The sequence below is a fragment of the Gossypium raimondii genome, chromosome 2 (genome assembly GCF_025698545.1).
Source record: "Gossypium raimondii isolate GPD5lz chromosome 2, ASM2569854v1, whole genome shotgun sequence".
Lineage (NCBI taxonomy): Eukaryota > Viridiplantae > Streptophyta > Magnoliopsida > Malvales > Malvaceae > Gossypium > Gossypium raimondii.
The window spans coordinates 10,320,602-10,334,716 of NC_068566.1; the positions used below are offsets into that span (position 1 = coordinate 10,320,602).

A 14,115-nucleotide genomic window follows, 5' to 3' on the forward strand; every position below is an offset into this window, starting at 1 on the left:
AATGTTCCTTCCCCAGATTTCTCGAATTCTCCGTGTCACTAGGTAGAGCACCTTGTGGTTGGTTCTGAGTTCAGTAGCAAGCTAGCCCACTTGATTCTCCAAATTCCTTAGAGTGGCATCGTTTTTCGCCATGTATGCCTTCAATAGATTCTCTAAGCTATTGCATGGTTCTGCTTGGGTTGGTTTCTAAACTTGTTGGGGGAAACTAGGCAGCTGATTTTGTCTAGCTTGGGCGTAAGTGTTACTGGTTCCAGCCCCTTAGTTACTCTAGGAAAAAATTCGACTGATTTCGCCATGATGAGTTATAAAAGTTGGACTGCAGTCCTTGCCTCCCTCGGTTTTGGTTTTGGTTACCCATGTAATATACAGATTTGGGGTTCGATAGACATTCTTAAAACAAATGTCCTTCCCTACAATACACACAAGCTATATTCTCAAATTGGGTCCGTGGTTGGGCTACAAAACTGTTAGACCCATTAGTGGTAAGATTCTTAAGCATTGAGGATATTGAAGATACCTGAGATGCGAATGAAGTGAGAGCATCCACTTCATGTATTCGAGTGACTCGTCTTCCTGACGCTGCTCGATTGGTTGGCCATTGATAATTGTTGCTGGCTATCCTCTCAATAATTTTGTAAGTCTCATTATAAGACTTAGAAAGGAGAGCACCATTAGCAGAGGCGTCCACTACCATCCTCGTGTGAGCATTGAGACCATTGTAGAATGTCTAAAGTTGAATGCAATGTGGGATTCCATGATGAGGGCACTTTCGTAATAACTCTTTGTACCTTTCCCATGCCTCATACAGGGACTCATCATCCATTTGTTGGAAGGCAGTGATCTCATTCCTCAACTTGGCATTCTTGCTCAGCGAGAAATACTTCATGAGGAATCTCTCGGCTAACTCTTGTCATGTAGAAATGGAGTTCGGTGGCAATGAGTTCAACCAGGAACAAGCTCTGTCCCTTAGCGAATATGGGAATAGCTTTAGTCGTAATGTATCTTCGAGTACTCCGACTAACTTGAAAGAATCACTGACTTCCATAAATAGTCTTAAGTGAAGATAAGGATCTTTAGTAAGCATTCTACTGAATTGGCCCTCAGTCTGAAGCATCTGGAACATGACTGGCTTCAGCTCGAATTGTTGTGCCTTAATTTTGGGTCTCCTACTACCCGAATTAAGATCGTTAAATACTGGCACGACATACTGTCATAAAGCTTTATCCCTATCATCAGCAATAAGGATAGGCTTCTAAGCAAGGTTTACTCCGTTTCCTTGATTCATATTCTCAAAGTTTATCTCTTCGGTCATTCTTTAGTTCACTTGTCTTCTTCACTGTCGAAAGGTTTGTTCTATTTTAGGGTCCACAGGGAGTAAGTTGATAATATGGTCAATACTCATAAACACCTGAAATAATCATAGAAAAATTAAGTAAGTAAAGATTTAAACAGAAAAATAAATAAACCAAAATGTAAAAACTGATTCACAAATGATGGCTTTTTTTAAAGATAGTCTCCAGTAACGGCGCTAAAAACTTGGAACAACGAAAATGTGCAAGTGTACACAATCGCAACAAGTAATAAAGTAATAAGTAAATGTCGAGTTATCGTACCCATAGGGACTGTAAAAGAATTATTTATGGAAGTAAGTTTAAACACTTTGGTGAAAGAAGAATATTTAGATTTGGGAAATGATTAAAAACTAGAAAACAAAGTAAAATAAAATAAAGTTCTAATGCACGATTTCAAAATCGATTTTAATCAAGATGATATAATTGTGTTGGATTAATTACATTTCCTTACCTTAGAATCATTAAACTTATGCTTATACTTATTACTAATAAATCATGGTAACTCAGTAATTTGCTAACTTATGAACATATTTACAAATAAAAAATCCATTCATCTCTTGTACATATTCCTATGTCAATTCGACCGCTAAAACAGATTTATAAAGATAAACATGTTATTGCACATACATACTTATTAGATTAAACAATCTCTCGCATATTCCTATGTCGATTCAAACGATTAATTCAACCTAATAAGCATATAAAAGACTATGTGAGGTGACAAATTATCCTTACCTTGAAACAGTTTAATCGCAATAATCTTGCAAGTTATGCAAGGCATATGTATCGCCAAATACAATGCTAATCTAATCTTCAGCTACCTTAGAAGAATCAAAACATGCACTGATTAAGTACTGTGTCCATTAATTACAATTTCAATACAATTTAATAATTAATTCATTAGTTATCTAACAATTAATATTGCAAGAATAACTTATGCATGATTTTACTTAATCAAGCATCTTACCGAGGCCTATAACAACACAAACACAATTTCAATAATTCAAGCAGGCAAAATATAATCAACCCGACACAGATTAAATTCAAGCTAGATTGATTAAAATAACCATTTCAATAGCATAAGTATTCATAAACATGTTTGTCAAAACAACAACGAAATTTAAAAAGATAGGGAATAAGAAGCTAATCCGGTGTTTCTCCGTGGCTTGACTGATTTCTCCGTTCTTTGCTCTCTGTTGTCCTCGGCTATCAAGGTGGCTTATGAACACTTTAATTGCTGCTTAACAATGGCTGATAAGGACCACTTTCCCAAGAGAATAAATTGGCACTTGAACAAAAGGGAAAATAGGAATGAAAAGTTGAGAGAAAGTGAGAGAGGAGAAGAGAGAATGAGAGTGTGAGGGATGAGTTGAATGGTCAGCAAGGGGTGGCTTTTATAGCTGATTGTGGCTACTAAAAATAGTAAATTGCATCAGACAAAGAGACCCCCCTTGGCTGGCCACACACATGGCAAAGTTGAGAGATTCAACTTTGGTAAAAATAGCCTGGGGCAAATCCATAAAGCCACATTTTTTTGGAGGGGTTTGAATGCAAGGTTGAAAGTTCTTCAAGGGCTTCTTTGCAAGCTTATTTAGTCAACTAAAATGCTTATTTGGGTCAGCATATGGACAGTTTTGGGCAGCCCAATTGGTGGCTGGTTCGATTCACTAGATTTGGTTCAACCAATGCAGTTCAACTAGACTCTTTTTTTTTCCATAATTAAATAATAAAAAATTATTTAGCCCAAATTAAATTGGGAATAAATTAAAATTAATTATTATGAATTAAAACACATTTTTGGACCATCTTAGGCTAGAAATAAATTTTCCTCGATGCTTCAAATTGCTTCTCAGTTTTATTCTTCGAGTATTGTCTGCCGAGCCAATTTTCGCCCTTTGTGCAAATCTGTCGAAAACAGTCAAAATTAATCAAAATTAACTATAAAATTAATTAAAATTCATCATGTTCATATTTTTAACATAATTTAATTATTTTATAATATTTAATTATTTTTCGACAAGAATTTAACCGAAATAGCATGCTTTTAAGTTAAAAAGGGCATGTAAAAACACATAAATTTTCGTGTTTCCAATTGTAAGTATAAGTTTTTTGCATGAGATTTTCGGCAATTGAGTTGATAAGTAATTTCTATGCACAAGAGTAGGAATAGTGAAATTATGTTTTTAAGTAGTGGTTGTTGCTAGTTTGAGATGGATATCTAGATTTGGAGTGTTGAACTGCAGTAAGTGAGAATCAGGTGAGTCTTTACTTTGACTATTGCATGTATACTGTTCATCTTAAAGTATATCTATATGAAAGTGATCAAACTAGAATCTGAAACCTTGAATAGTATGGTATGGTATGAATATGATACTTATACAACTATATGAATAAAGTGATGATTAGATTAAGAGATAAGTTAGATTGCTTGAAACCGAGTTCTTTTGGATGTATAAAAAGTGTTATGAAATCTTGGGTTTGGGATGTGTTCGGTACGTAGAGTTGGTAAAATGAGTCGAGTCACCACGGTGGTAAATAAGGAAGTCCGTTGAGACTGTAAACACGAACTCTGTTATGAAAATTTGAAGGAAAAAGTTTATGGCCATGGCATACTCTGAAAAAGATCTGTTGAATGACATTTTATCTAATGGGGTTTTCTGTGTGTCCTAGGGCGATGATGGGCAAAACCTCATATCAGAGTTCGCCACAAAGGCTATCTATATAGAGTATGCCACAAAGGTGATTCATTCAAAGTACGCTATAAAGGCTGACAGGATGCCACATTGGCATCCCATAACTGTTGTGATTACGATATGGATTTTCCTAAACGCACATTGAATGACGTTTGCCCATCATTTCCTTGGGACACTTAGAAAACCCCATTAGAGAAAATGTCATTCAATAGTTCTTTTTAAGAGTATTCCATGACCATAGGCTTTTTCCTTCATAGTTTCATATCATAATTCGTGTTTACAACCCCGACGGACTTCTTAATTTACCACTGCAGTGACTCGACTCACTTTACAAACTCTACGAACCAGACACATCCCAAACCCAAGATTTCATTATTTCATAACACTCTTCATACATCCCAAATAACTTATTTTCAAGCAGACTAACTTATATCTTAATCTAATCATATCCTAATTCCTATAGTTGTATAAGTAATATATTCATACTATACTATCCATGATTTCCAATTTGATCACTTTCATATAGATATACTTCAGTATGAACAGTATACATGTAAGAGTCAGAGTAGAAACTCACCTAATTTTCACTTACTGCAGTTTAAAACTCCAGATCTAGATATCCATCTCGAACCAGTAACAACCATTTCTTAGAAACATAATTTCAGTATTACTACTCTTGTACATACAAATTACTTATCATCTCAATTGTTAAAAATCTCATGTAGAAACCTTATACTTATAGTCTTACTGTTCAATTGCCACATACAAATTTACTCATTCACAACTTAACATGCTAAGATGAAATACTTACCCTGGTGCAAAATAACTACTGACCATAAAAGAACCTTAATTTCTAGATCGTCGATGAAAGATGTATTTAGACTTGAGGAAGGTATAAATAAATACAACTTAAGGAAGAGGAAGAAGAAAGAAGAACCATTTTAGAACTCATCTCTCACATATAAATATGACTCGACTTACTTAGTGGAATTTAACAAATGTTATATGACTCAGAACTTGCCTTCTTATTGGCCTACAGTTCTTAAAAGAAATATAAATAAGTAAACTTCACCATACTTATAAGGCTAAGCTATATAGTTGGTTTCTAACCAGATTACTTAAAGTCTAACTAGCACAATATTCCATGCAAATTAGGCGTACCATACTTTTGGCGAATACTCATTCCATACTTACCCTTTATCTCTTAACACAAATTTCTCATTATTATAGCAGAATATCATGAAGTAAAATTCCTACTTTCTTATGTAGCGGATACAACTCTCCCACACACATACTCCAAAATAATCATTTGGGCGGATAACACTTCTCTAGATTGTTTGTTTACTATAATATGCCAAAAATTTTGATATTCTAGAACTAGGTGTTACAAATAGGTAGATACATCATGGAGGTTTTGTACAAAAAATTAGAGAGAAATAGGAAGAAGCAGTGTGACATAGTGATTATAGGTTTGGCCAAAATGTGCAAAAAAAAAATCAAAACAAGTAGAAAAAGTATTTGAGCAATGAAAAACAAAAGCATTGTGAGTGAGAGATGCTGAAAAACTCAAAAGTGACTAAAAAACAAAGTCACAACATTAGAAATCTCAACCATTAGTGCACAAAAACTCGTGAGCTAACCGTAGTCACTTTATCATGTTGTGACTTTCTACATGGAGAAATAAAGAAGGTGAAAGAAGGAGAAATAAGGCGGTGAGCGGGCAAGGGTTATTAAGGGGACAATACGATTTGCCAAACTAATTTTGTGATTGAAACTATTTTGATGCTCATTTTCTTTAATTCCATACCAACCTTAAGCCTTAGAATTTTACAAGCCGAAAAGCCCAATGTGACATTGGTAAATCGATTCATGAATGGACATCATATCGAGAAAGTACAATGATGATTATTTATATTTTTCTAGGATAATTAAATTACATGTATGATTTGTCAATGGATTCATATATTTGAGGACCTTGTTGTTTATATACTTTGTAATATACTAAACTTAGGCGTTTGAAACTAAGAATGGTAAGTCATTTATATATCATGAAAAATTACATGTATGATTTTTCCTGCTTATTTGTTCAAAAACTTGTCCTTGTATCATATTTGCTCAAGAGTCTTCTTTTATTTTAGTTTTTCTATTTTCTTGCTTGAGGACAAGCAATGACTTAAGTGTGGGGGAGTTTGATCTACTGCAATTTATTGTAGTAGATTAAACTAGTTTTTGTACTTAGGGAGCTTGAATATAAGCAAGTTTATTATGTTTCATTTAGTTTTTCACTTTTAGCCTCAAATGATAAAAAGTGTGATTTAAGCCGTTTATATGATCTTAGGGGCAAAGTAGGCCTAAGGGATGGCTAACGTGTTTGAGCACAAAAGATATGAAATAAGCAGTGTCCGCAAGTATACGAGTCAGATTGTAATATAGTTACAACGAAGTAGATAAGTACTCTGAGGATCGTACCCAAGGGAGGCTAGCACTAAATTAATCCTAACCTAAACATAAATGGATCTAATTAGCACTTTAAATAAATTATATTACGAATAAAAATAAAGAGAGAATTTTGAGGTTTTTTGTAATAATAAAGATAATAGCATAAATAAAGAGACTTTGGGAAATTAACATGTAAACTTTATCAAATCTAACTATGGGTGATTAGCTCTCTTTGGTGGTCATAACTAATTTCTGTTTTGGATTCCTATTCAATCAATTAGTCATTAACCTAGCAGGATCTTTCGATCTTCCACTAAACTAATGAGCCAGCACATAACAACCCGTTTTTGAGTGGTGTCAAAAATAGTGGTTTTGGGGCCACAAATTCAATGAGTAAGTTTGTAAATATTGTTATTTAATATTTACGAGCCAAATATGGTTTTAAAAAGGTTTTTGATATGGTAATTTATGTTATATGAATGATTAATTAGGTTCAAGTAGTACCTTAAAGTTAAGTGATTTTAGAAAATGAGGTATCGAGACCTTGTTTCTATAAATCGAGTCGTAAATATTTTTATAAATATTTATGGAGTGTTGTTAAGGTTTTATTAAAGTTTCGTTAAGAAATTTTAACGTTTGGATGCTTAATTAAGCAAAAGGACTAAATCGTAATAGTTGAAAAAGTAAATCGCTATTAGTTTAAAGGTGTTAATTTATTAAAGAAACATAATTGATGGCCTTAATGGGTAAATTACCCATTCTTAAGATGGTGGACGGTTTAAGTTTTAATTTCTTTTAATTTATATGTTTTATAAATTATTTTATTATTAAAATAAATAATAAAAGGTTAAAAAAAAAAAGGAAACATAATGTTGTCTTCTCCATTTGTTTGTTCATCACCAAATGCTCCATAGAAATGTTTCAAGGTTCGACTATGGCTATTTCTTTGCATGGTAAGTCATTTTTCATCTATTTGTAATAATTTTTATGTTTTTGAGATCATTGCAATTGGGTCTAGCTAGACCGTACCTTCGTTTTTAAAATTGTTAAAGATTTTGAATGTTTCCATTGATGATTTTTTGTGATTTTAGATGTTAAATGATGAATTTGAAGTATTATTTGTTATTTATAAGTATTTTGTTAAGTGATTTTTGATGAATTTAACGATTAGGGATTAAATTATTGAAATAGTAAAAATACAAGGACTTGATGTGAAATTTTTACAAATATGGGCTGTAATGGAAGCTATGAACATTCGGTTGGCATGGGTTTTCAATAAAAATGGTTAATTTGCATGTTTTAGGCTCAAAGACTAAATTGAATAAAAGTAAAATATTAGGGGCAATTTTGTAAAAATATCAAAAAGGACAAAATTGCATAAAAATGAATTGGTTTTGCTGCCTGGATTAATGAATTTAATAAAATTATTAATTTAGATCAAGAATGAGTGGAAAATCGAGGAGAAGGGAAAATTACCAAATAGCCCCTGTACTTTGACATTTTTGCAATTTAGCCAGGTAAGTTCCTGGTGTTTCAATACATATATAAATTTCTACTTGCATTTTTATAATATAGTTCTTTAATTAAATGTTCATAGTTAATTATTGAATGATTGCATTTATGTGCCCCTGTTTGCACTTCGGTACCCTTGATTGCTCTTTTGTGCCCCTGTTTATATTTTGGTACCCCTGATTGCACTTACATGCCCTTGTTTTACTTTCGTACTCCTGATTGCACTTACATGCCCTTGTTTGTACTTCGGTACCCCTGATTGCACTTACGTGCCCCTGTTTGTACTTCGGTACACCTGATTGCACTTACGTGCCCCTGTTTGTACTTCGGTACCCTTGATTGCACTTGCGTGCCCTTATTTGTACTTCGGTACCCCTGTTTGCACTTACGTGCCCATATTTGTACTTCAGTACCCCTGACTGCACTTACGTGCACCTGTTTGTACTTTGGTACCCCTGGTTGCACTTCCGTGCCCCTGGTTATACTCCGATAACTCTAAATCAAATATTACATGAACTAAATCATGAATTAATGAAAAGGAAAAGAATGGTAAGTGTTCAAATGAACTATATCATGTATTAATGAAAAGGACTGAAATGGTAAACTTCAATGGAAATATGCTTATGTTCATGGAAAGGTTGTATGAATCAAATGATGTATTTTCTCATGAATTGGCTTGTCATGTGGTTGAACCCAAAAGAGTTATGTATAAATGCACTAACTTGTGCAATGATGATGATGTTTAAGTTTGTGTCAAGCTTGTGGTTATGGTTAATGTTTATGTTTATGCTTTGTACTATGCAAATGAAACGGGTAAGAAAAGGGAATGAAACGGTAAGTTCATAATTGGGATATAATATGATGATATGATAATGTTAATGAATAAAAGGTTATGTTCATAGATGGTAAATTTCATATATTCGTATATCGTGGATAAGTACACTAACTCGTGAATTGATAATGTTGTTTAGGCTTATGCCAAGCACTTAGAGTGGAATGGTAAGTAAGTAAATGTAATGGTTTATAGTTTTATGAAAAGGTTGATGATTATGTAATACAACTTATAAAATCCTATTATGTTATGAATGAAAAATATATGTGATGTTGAGAGACTTATCCATTTGTGAGTTGATAAGTATGTAGTTTTATGAATCTTATGGCATTGGTATAGGTTTATATTATTCTATAAAGTTCAGTATTAAAATGGAATATTTTGTTTAAAATTTATACGAGCTTACTAAGCATTCATTGCTTACGTAGTTATTTTTTTCTTTTACTTTACAGATTATCGAAAGCTTAACCGGTTTGGAAGATCGTCGGAGATCTATCACACTATCCAGTGATTATATCAGTAGTATTGATGTGTTGGTCAAGGTTATAATGGCATGTATAGGTGAACTTATGTGTAAATTTTGGGTTGAACGCTAAGTATTGATATTGGCATATATATCGGTGCTTATAAATGCCATACTAGTATGTATTATTTTGACACTGTGTTAATGCATGTTTGACTAGCTAATTTGGTAAGTGAAGGTATGTTTGCAATGTGGCCAAGTTAGTTATTGATTTGAGATAGATATGAGCTAGATGTGTTTGTATGGAACATGACCAATCATGCATAAGTTTAGGTATGTTTGTTTGATTGTGATTGAGGTGCATTGTTGGCATATTGGTTGAATGGATTAATGGTATAGTGAATTGGACATTTTATGTATGTTTTGGTATATTTTGATGCCTTGGTTAAGGGTGCAAATGGATTGTAGGTTTATGCTTGAAATGGGTGAAGGAAATGGATTGTAGGTTTATGCTTGAAATGCTTGAAATGGGTTAAGGGTGGGACACGGCCATGTGTCCCTTGTATGTTTCAAAGGTTACAAGTCAAGTAGTTACACGGCCTAACACACGGTCTGGCACACGGACGTGTGAGGCCATTTTGAGTGTTATACGGCCTAGCACACAGGCGTGTGGCTTGGCCGTGTGACCTAACTTAGAAAGTTACACGGGCTGGGACACGGTCGTATGTCCCTATTTCAATTGTTACATGGTCTGAGATACAGGAGTGTCTCATCCATGTGAGTCACACGACCTAGCCACACGACCATGTGACCTCTACAACTTTGAAATTTCTAAATTTTTCCTCAATGTTTCAAATGTTCCTGATTTAGTCCTGAATCATTTCTAAAGTGTTTCTAAGGCCTTGAGGGTTCAATTAAGGGACAAAATGCATGAATATAAATTGATTATGATATGTTTCATGAACTGTTTGGAAATATATGTTTTTACATTACGGTTTTATGGTAATACTCTAAAACCCTATTCTGACGATGGATACGGGTTAGGGGTGTTACACAGCAATAACTACTTACCTCTGACCTCACAGTCCAGACTAGTTTAGGGCTAAGGTATTTACAGATAGGTCATACCAATTTTGGATTAATTCCCACCTAAATGACTTTCTAGGGTTGTCGAGCCTAGGGTATAGGTTCTTCCTCTCCCAAACAGATGATCCATTAAGGAAACCCTACATAAAAATCAGTTAATCACACCTTCACTCGCTAATCCCCCATAAATGGATTAGTTCCTCATGAATCTCATGAACACAATAAACTTGATATTAACTATAAACATAAATAATGAATTAAGAGAAAATATTTAAGAGAATCCTGAATTATATTGAGTGAAGCACATAATCCACAAAGAGTTGATCGAATCTATAGATCAAATCTCCCGACAAACGCAAATAGAAAAACTAGAAATAACCTAAAGCCTAAGAAAATGGAAAAATTGAAAACTGAAATTACACAGAAAATTCTCAAGTTTGAAAGTTATACATAACAAGTGTTAAATGAGCCTATATATAGAGTAAGGGTTATCGTCGTCCTCAACCCTAGGTCAGCTGATGCACTGGTGTTAAATATTTTATTGTGCAGACCAAAACACCTCTAGCTCGTAAATATATCCCATATAGGATCAATTTCGTGACACCCTAGTGCCTGTGTCGCGACATCAAAAGCAATATGCTTAGGTTCAGGGTTGCTTCAGGGGTGTGTTGTGACATGCCATGACTCTATCATGGCACCGAAGGCAGTCTCGATTTTCTTGTATTCTGCTCCTTATGTTACGACATCAAACTTCTCGTGTTGCAACACAGTGACCAGTATTGAGTTTACATGTCTTTTGATGGTTTCCTACACACTTACTAACTATATTAGCTCACCGTTAGGCCTCATTCGATCCCTAAGATCAATAATAGACTCATAATACACTTTTTATTGCATTTAGACTAAACTATGAAAACTTAATTAAAACATAATGAAAATGCTCGAATTCAAGCTCCTTAAGTGTGAAAACTAGCTTAACCTGCTACACCGAATTACGATAGATCTAACTCCCCCATAGTTAAGTCATTGCTTGTCCTCAAGCAAGGCAGACAAAAATAGCAAATTAAAATATGAACCTTGAGCAAGTATTGTGACACCCCAAACCTGACCGGGACGAACTGACCCGAATCTGAAGCTATACAATAGCCACCGAAGTGACTCTTTAGCTCAAGACCACCTAAAGCACACCCCAATCTTAAAATACCTTAATTCTAACTAATTAACTATTTAATTTTAATGCAAAAGCGATTTTGTGAACCATTTTTAAACTATTTCTAATTATTTAACCTTAAGGGTATTTTGGTCATTTTACCATCTAAAGTTAAATAGTCCCATTTTTAGTTCTAAATGATTACCAACCTTCTTTTAGTCAATATATGCAAGCCCTAAAAATTTCAGTTTCAATCGAGTTCATTTATTAAGTCTAATTATTATTTTATTAATAGGAACTAAAACGTAAATTTTATAAACTTTTAATACATTACCCAAAATATTATCTAAGAATATTTATACCAAATTTTAACACTCACAAGTATAATTCTAAAATATTATCGAGTTTCCCTATCGTTAAAGGCTTCAATTAATCTAATCAAGTTTTAGGACTAAATTATAATCATACTTAGTAATCATCAATTATATCACACAAGGTACATACCTTAGCCACAAGCATTCCACTCATTGGCAAGCTACAAGTAAACTATGTTAGTATAAAATACATGCTTCAAACACCATGTTTTCAATCACCATATGAACTCTGATCAACATACCATAAACCACACAACAAGTAAGCCTAAAAATAAAGCATTAAAGTAATTAAAACATCACCAAAATAAATGTCCAATGTCCAGTACAATTGAATTAAAACTAGTCCCAATAAGTGCCACAATGCTCCCTATTGTTTCTAAAGAAGAATCCTTAAGCTACTACCGAGCCTTAATCTTGGATCGGCCTTGCACTCTCTCCTCAACTCTTCAAGCCGGTAAAGTCTCTGCACAAAGGTGTGAGGGTGTGAGCTTAAAAAGCTCAGTGAATGATCGTAAAAACAATAAGTAAATCGCACTCAATTCATGCATAAATCTAGGCAAATTAAAAATTAAAATTTCAATCACAAACCATAATAACATATGCTATTCCATGAATAAAATTCCAATTTAATATGGCATATGAAATCATAATTTAACTTATAAGCATACACTTATATTGACATAATACATCTATGGCAATATTTAAATGTGTGATCATACATCGAATAAACGGATCTCCAAACTCCTATATATTAGAAACAGTCCCGGGTTGAGCAGGTTGAACCCACACATTCCCTTATATCGCCTCACAGTCCCATTGAATGGAGACACAAGCTTAACACTCCCTTATTTACTCCAAAAATCAAATCTTCTTGAGCCATATGCTCACAATTAACACATATAACGGTGAATACTCACAAATCCTATGGCATGCCAACTATATCCAATAGATCCACCATGCAATGTTGCCAATATAATCATACATACAAGGCATAAAATCTTATGTTTAAGCACTTAATTTAATATGTAAAACTGCCACTAAATGCATGTAGCTTAACAATTTCAACATCAATATAATTAAGCACAACAAATGCCTTTGTCCATGAATCTTAAAACAATCATAACACCAATATCAAGTGCTCAAAAATGCAATAACTCATGCTCCAATTAACAATCCATTCAATCCAAATTAATCATGCCAAAAGCTTAACACACAATTTTTCAAAAGCAAATTGCAATAATGCCCTTGTAAAATAAAATTAATTTTTGCAAATCCAACCAAATAAGATGCGATTAAGTCATTAAAAACACTATTTAAAACTTCAATTTAACATATAACTAGACAAAATTACTAATAGCTTTTAAAATCACTCACCTCCACACTTTGTTTTTCAAACAAAAGTGTGTTCAAGTAGGTAAGTTTGAGCCACAAATCTGATCAGCATCATCCTCATTTCGGTGTGAAGCTTTAACAGAGACAAAATATGAATTAAAAATTAACATAACATCAAGAAAGTCAAAATTTCATAAACTATACGGATCTAAATCGTTTTTCTAATGTACCTTATCGAAATTACAGAATTAAGTCTAAACATAAAATTCATCAACTAAACGACCGTCTCAACACCACAAACCACTTCTAAACTTCACTCCTAGTCCATTAACATAAAACCTAAGTGTTAACTTCATCTATTAAATCGTTTTAAAATTTTCTGAAAAATCAACTCATCTTATTGATTAAAAATCAATTTATCAAAATTGATCAACCAAACGAATTTGATCTCTTGTTTTATGATTAAAAACCTCTTAATAAACATATTTTGAGCTTAGAAATCCATTAAAATTTGGATTATAACTCAAAATCAGGGATTCACCATTGTTGAGTTCCATGTTCAAGAAAGAAGAAAACAAAACTTGAAAATCCATTTTAATCAATTTAAATATCAAGTAATGATTGAAAACAACTTAAAAATGAATTTAGAGTTGAGAATTACCTTCAATTGATCTCAAATCATCAATTTAGAAGATTGAATCAAGATACTTGAAGAAATTTCAGATGACTTTTGCTCAACTTTGGAAAACTTTTTTGGAGATTTTGGAGAGAATTTTGAGAGAGTTAAAGTTTAGATCTATTCTCTGATATGTGGTCTATGAAAATGAGCAAAAAAAGATAGAGATAAAAAGCTCTTATTTCGAGTGAAAATGGTGTGCAAAG

General features: G+C 33.2%; 1 non-coding gene across 1 annotated transcript; it reads left to right on the forward strand.

Moving 5' to 3' along the window:
* The first annotated feature begins 749 nt into the window (after nt 1-749).
* LOC128039524 (small nucleolar RNA R71) lies at nt 750-856 on the forward strand. The gene has a single exon (XR_008194025.1). It is a non-coding gene; the product is annotated as a small nucleolar RNA R71 (small nucleolar RNA).
* Nucleotides 857-14,115: the final 13,259 nt, after the last annotated feature.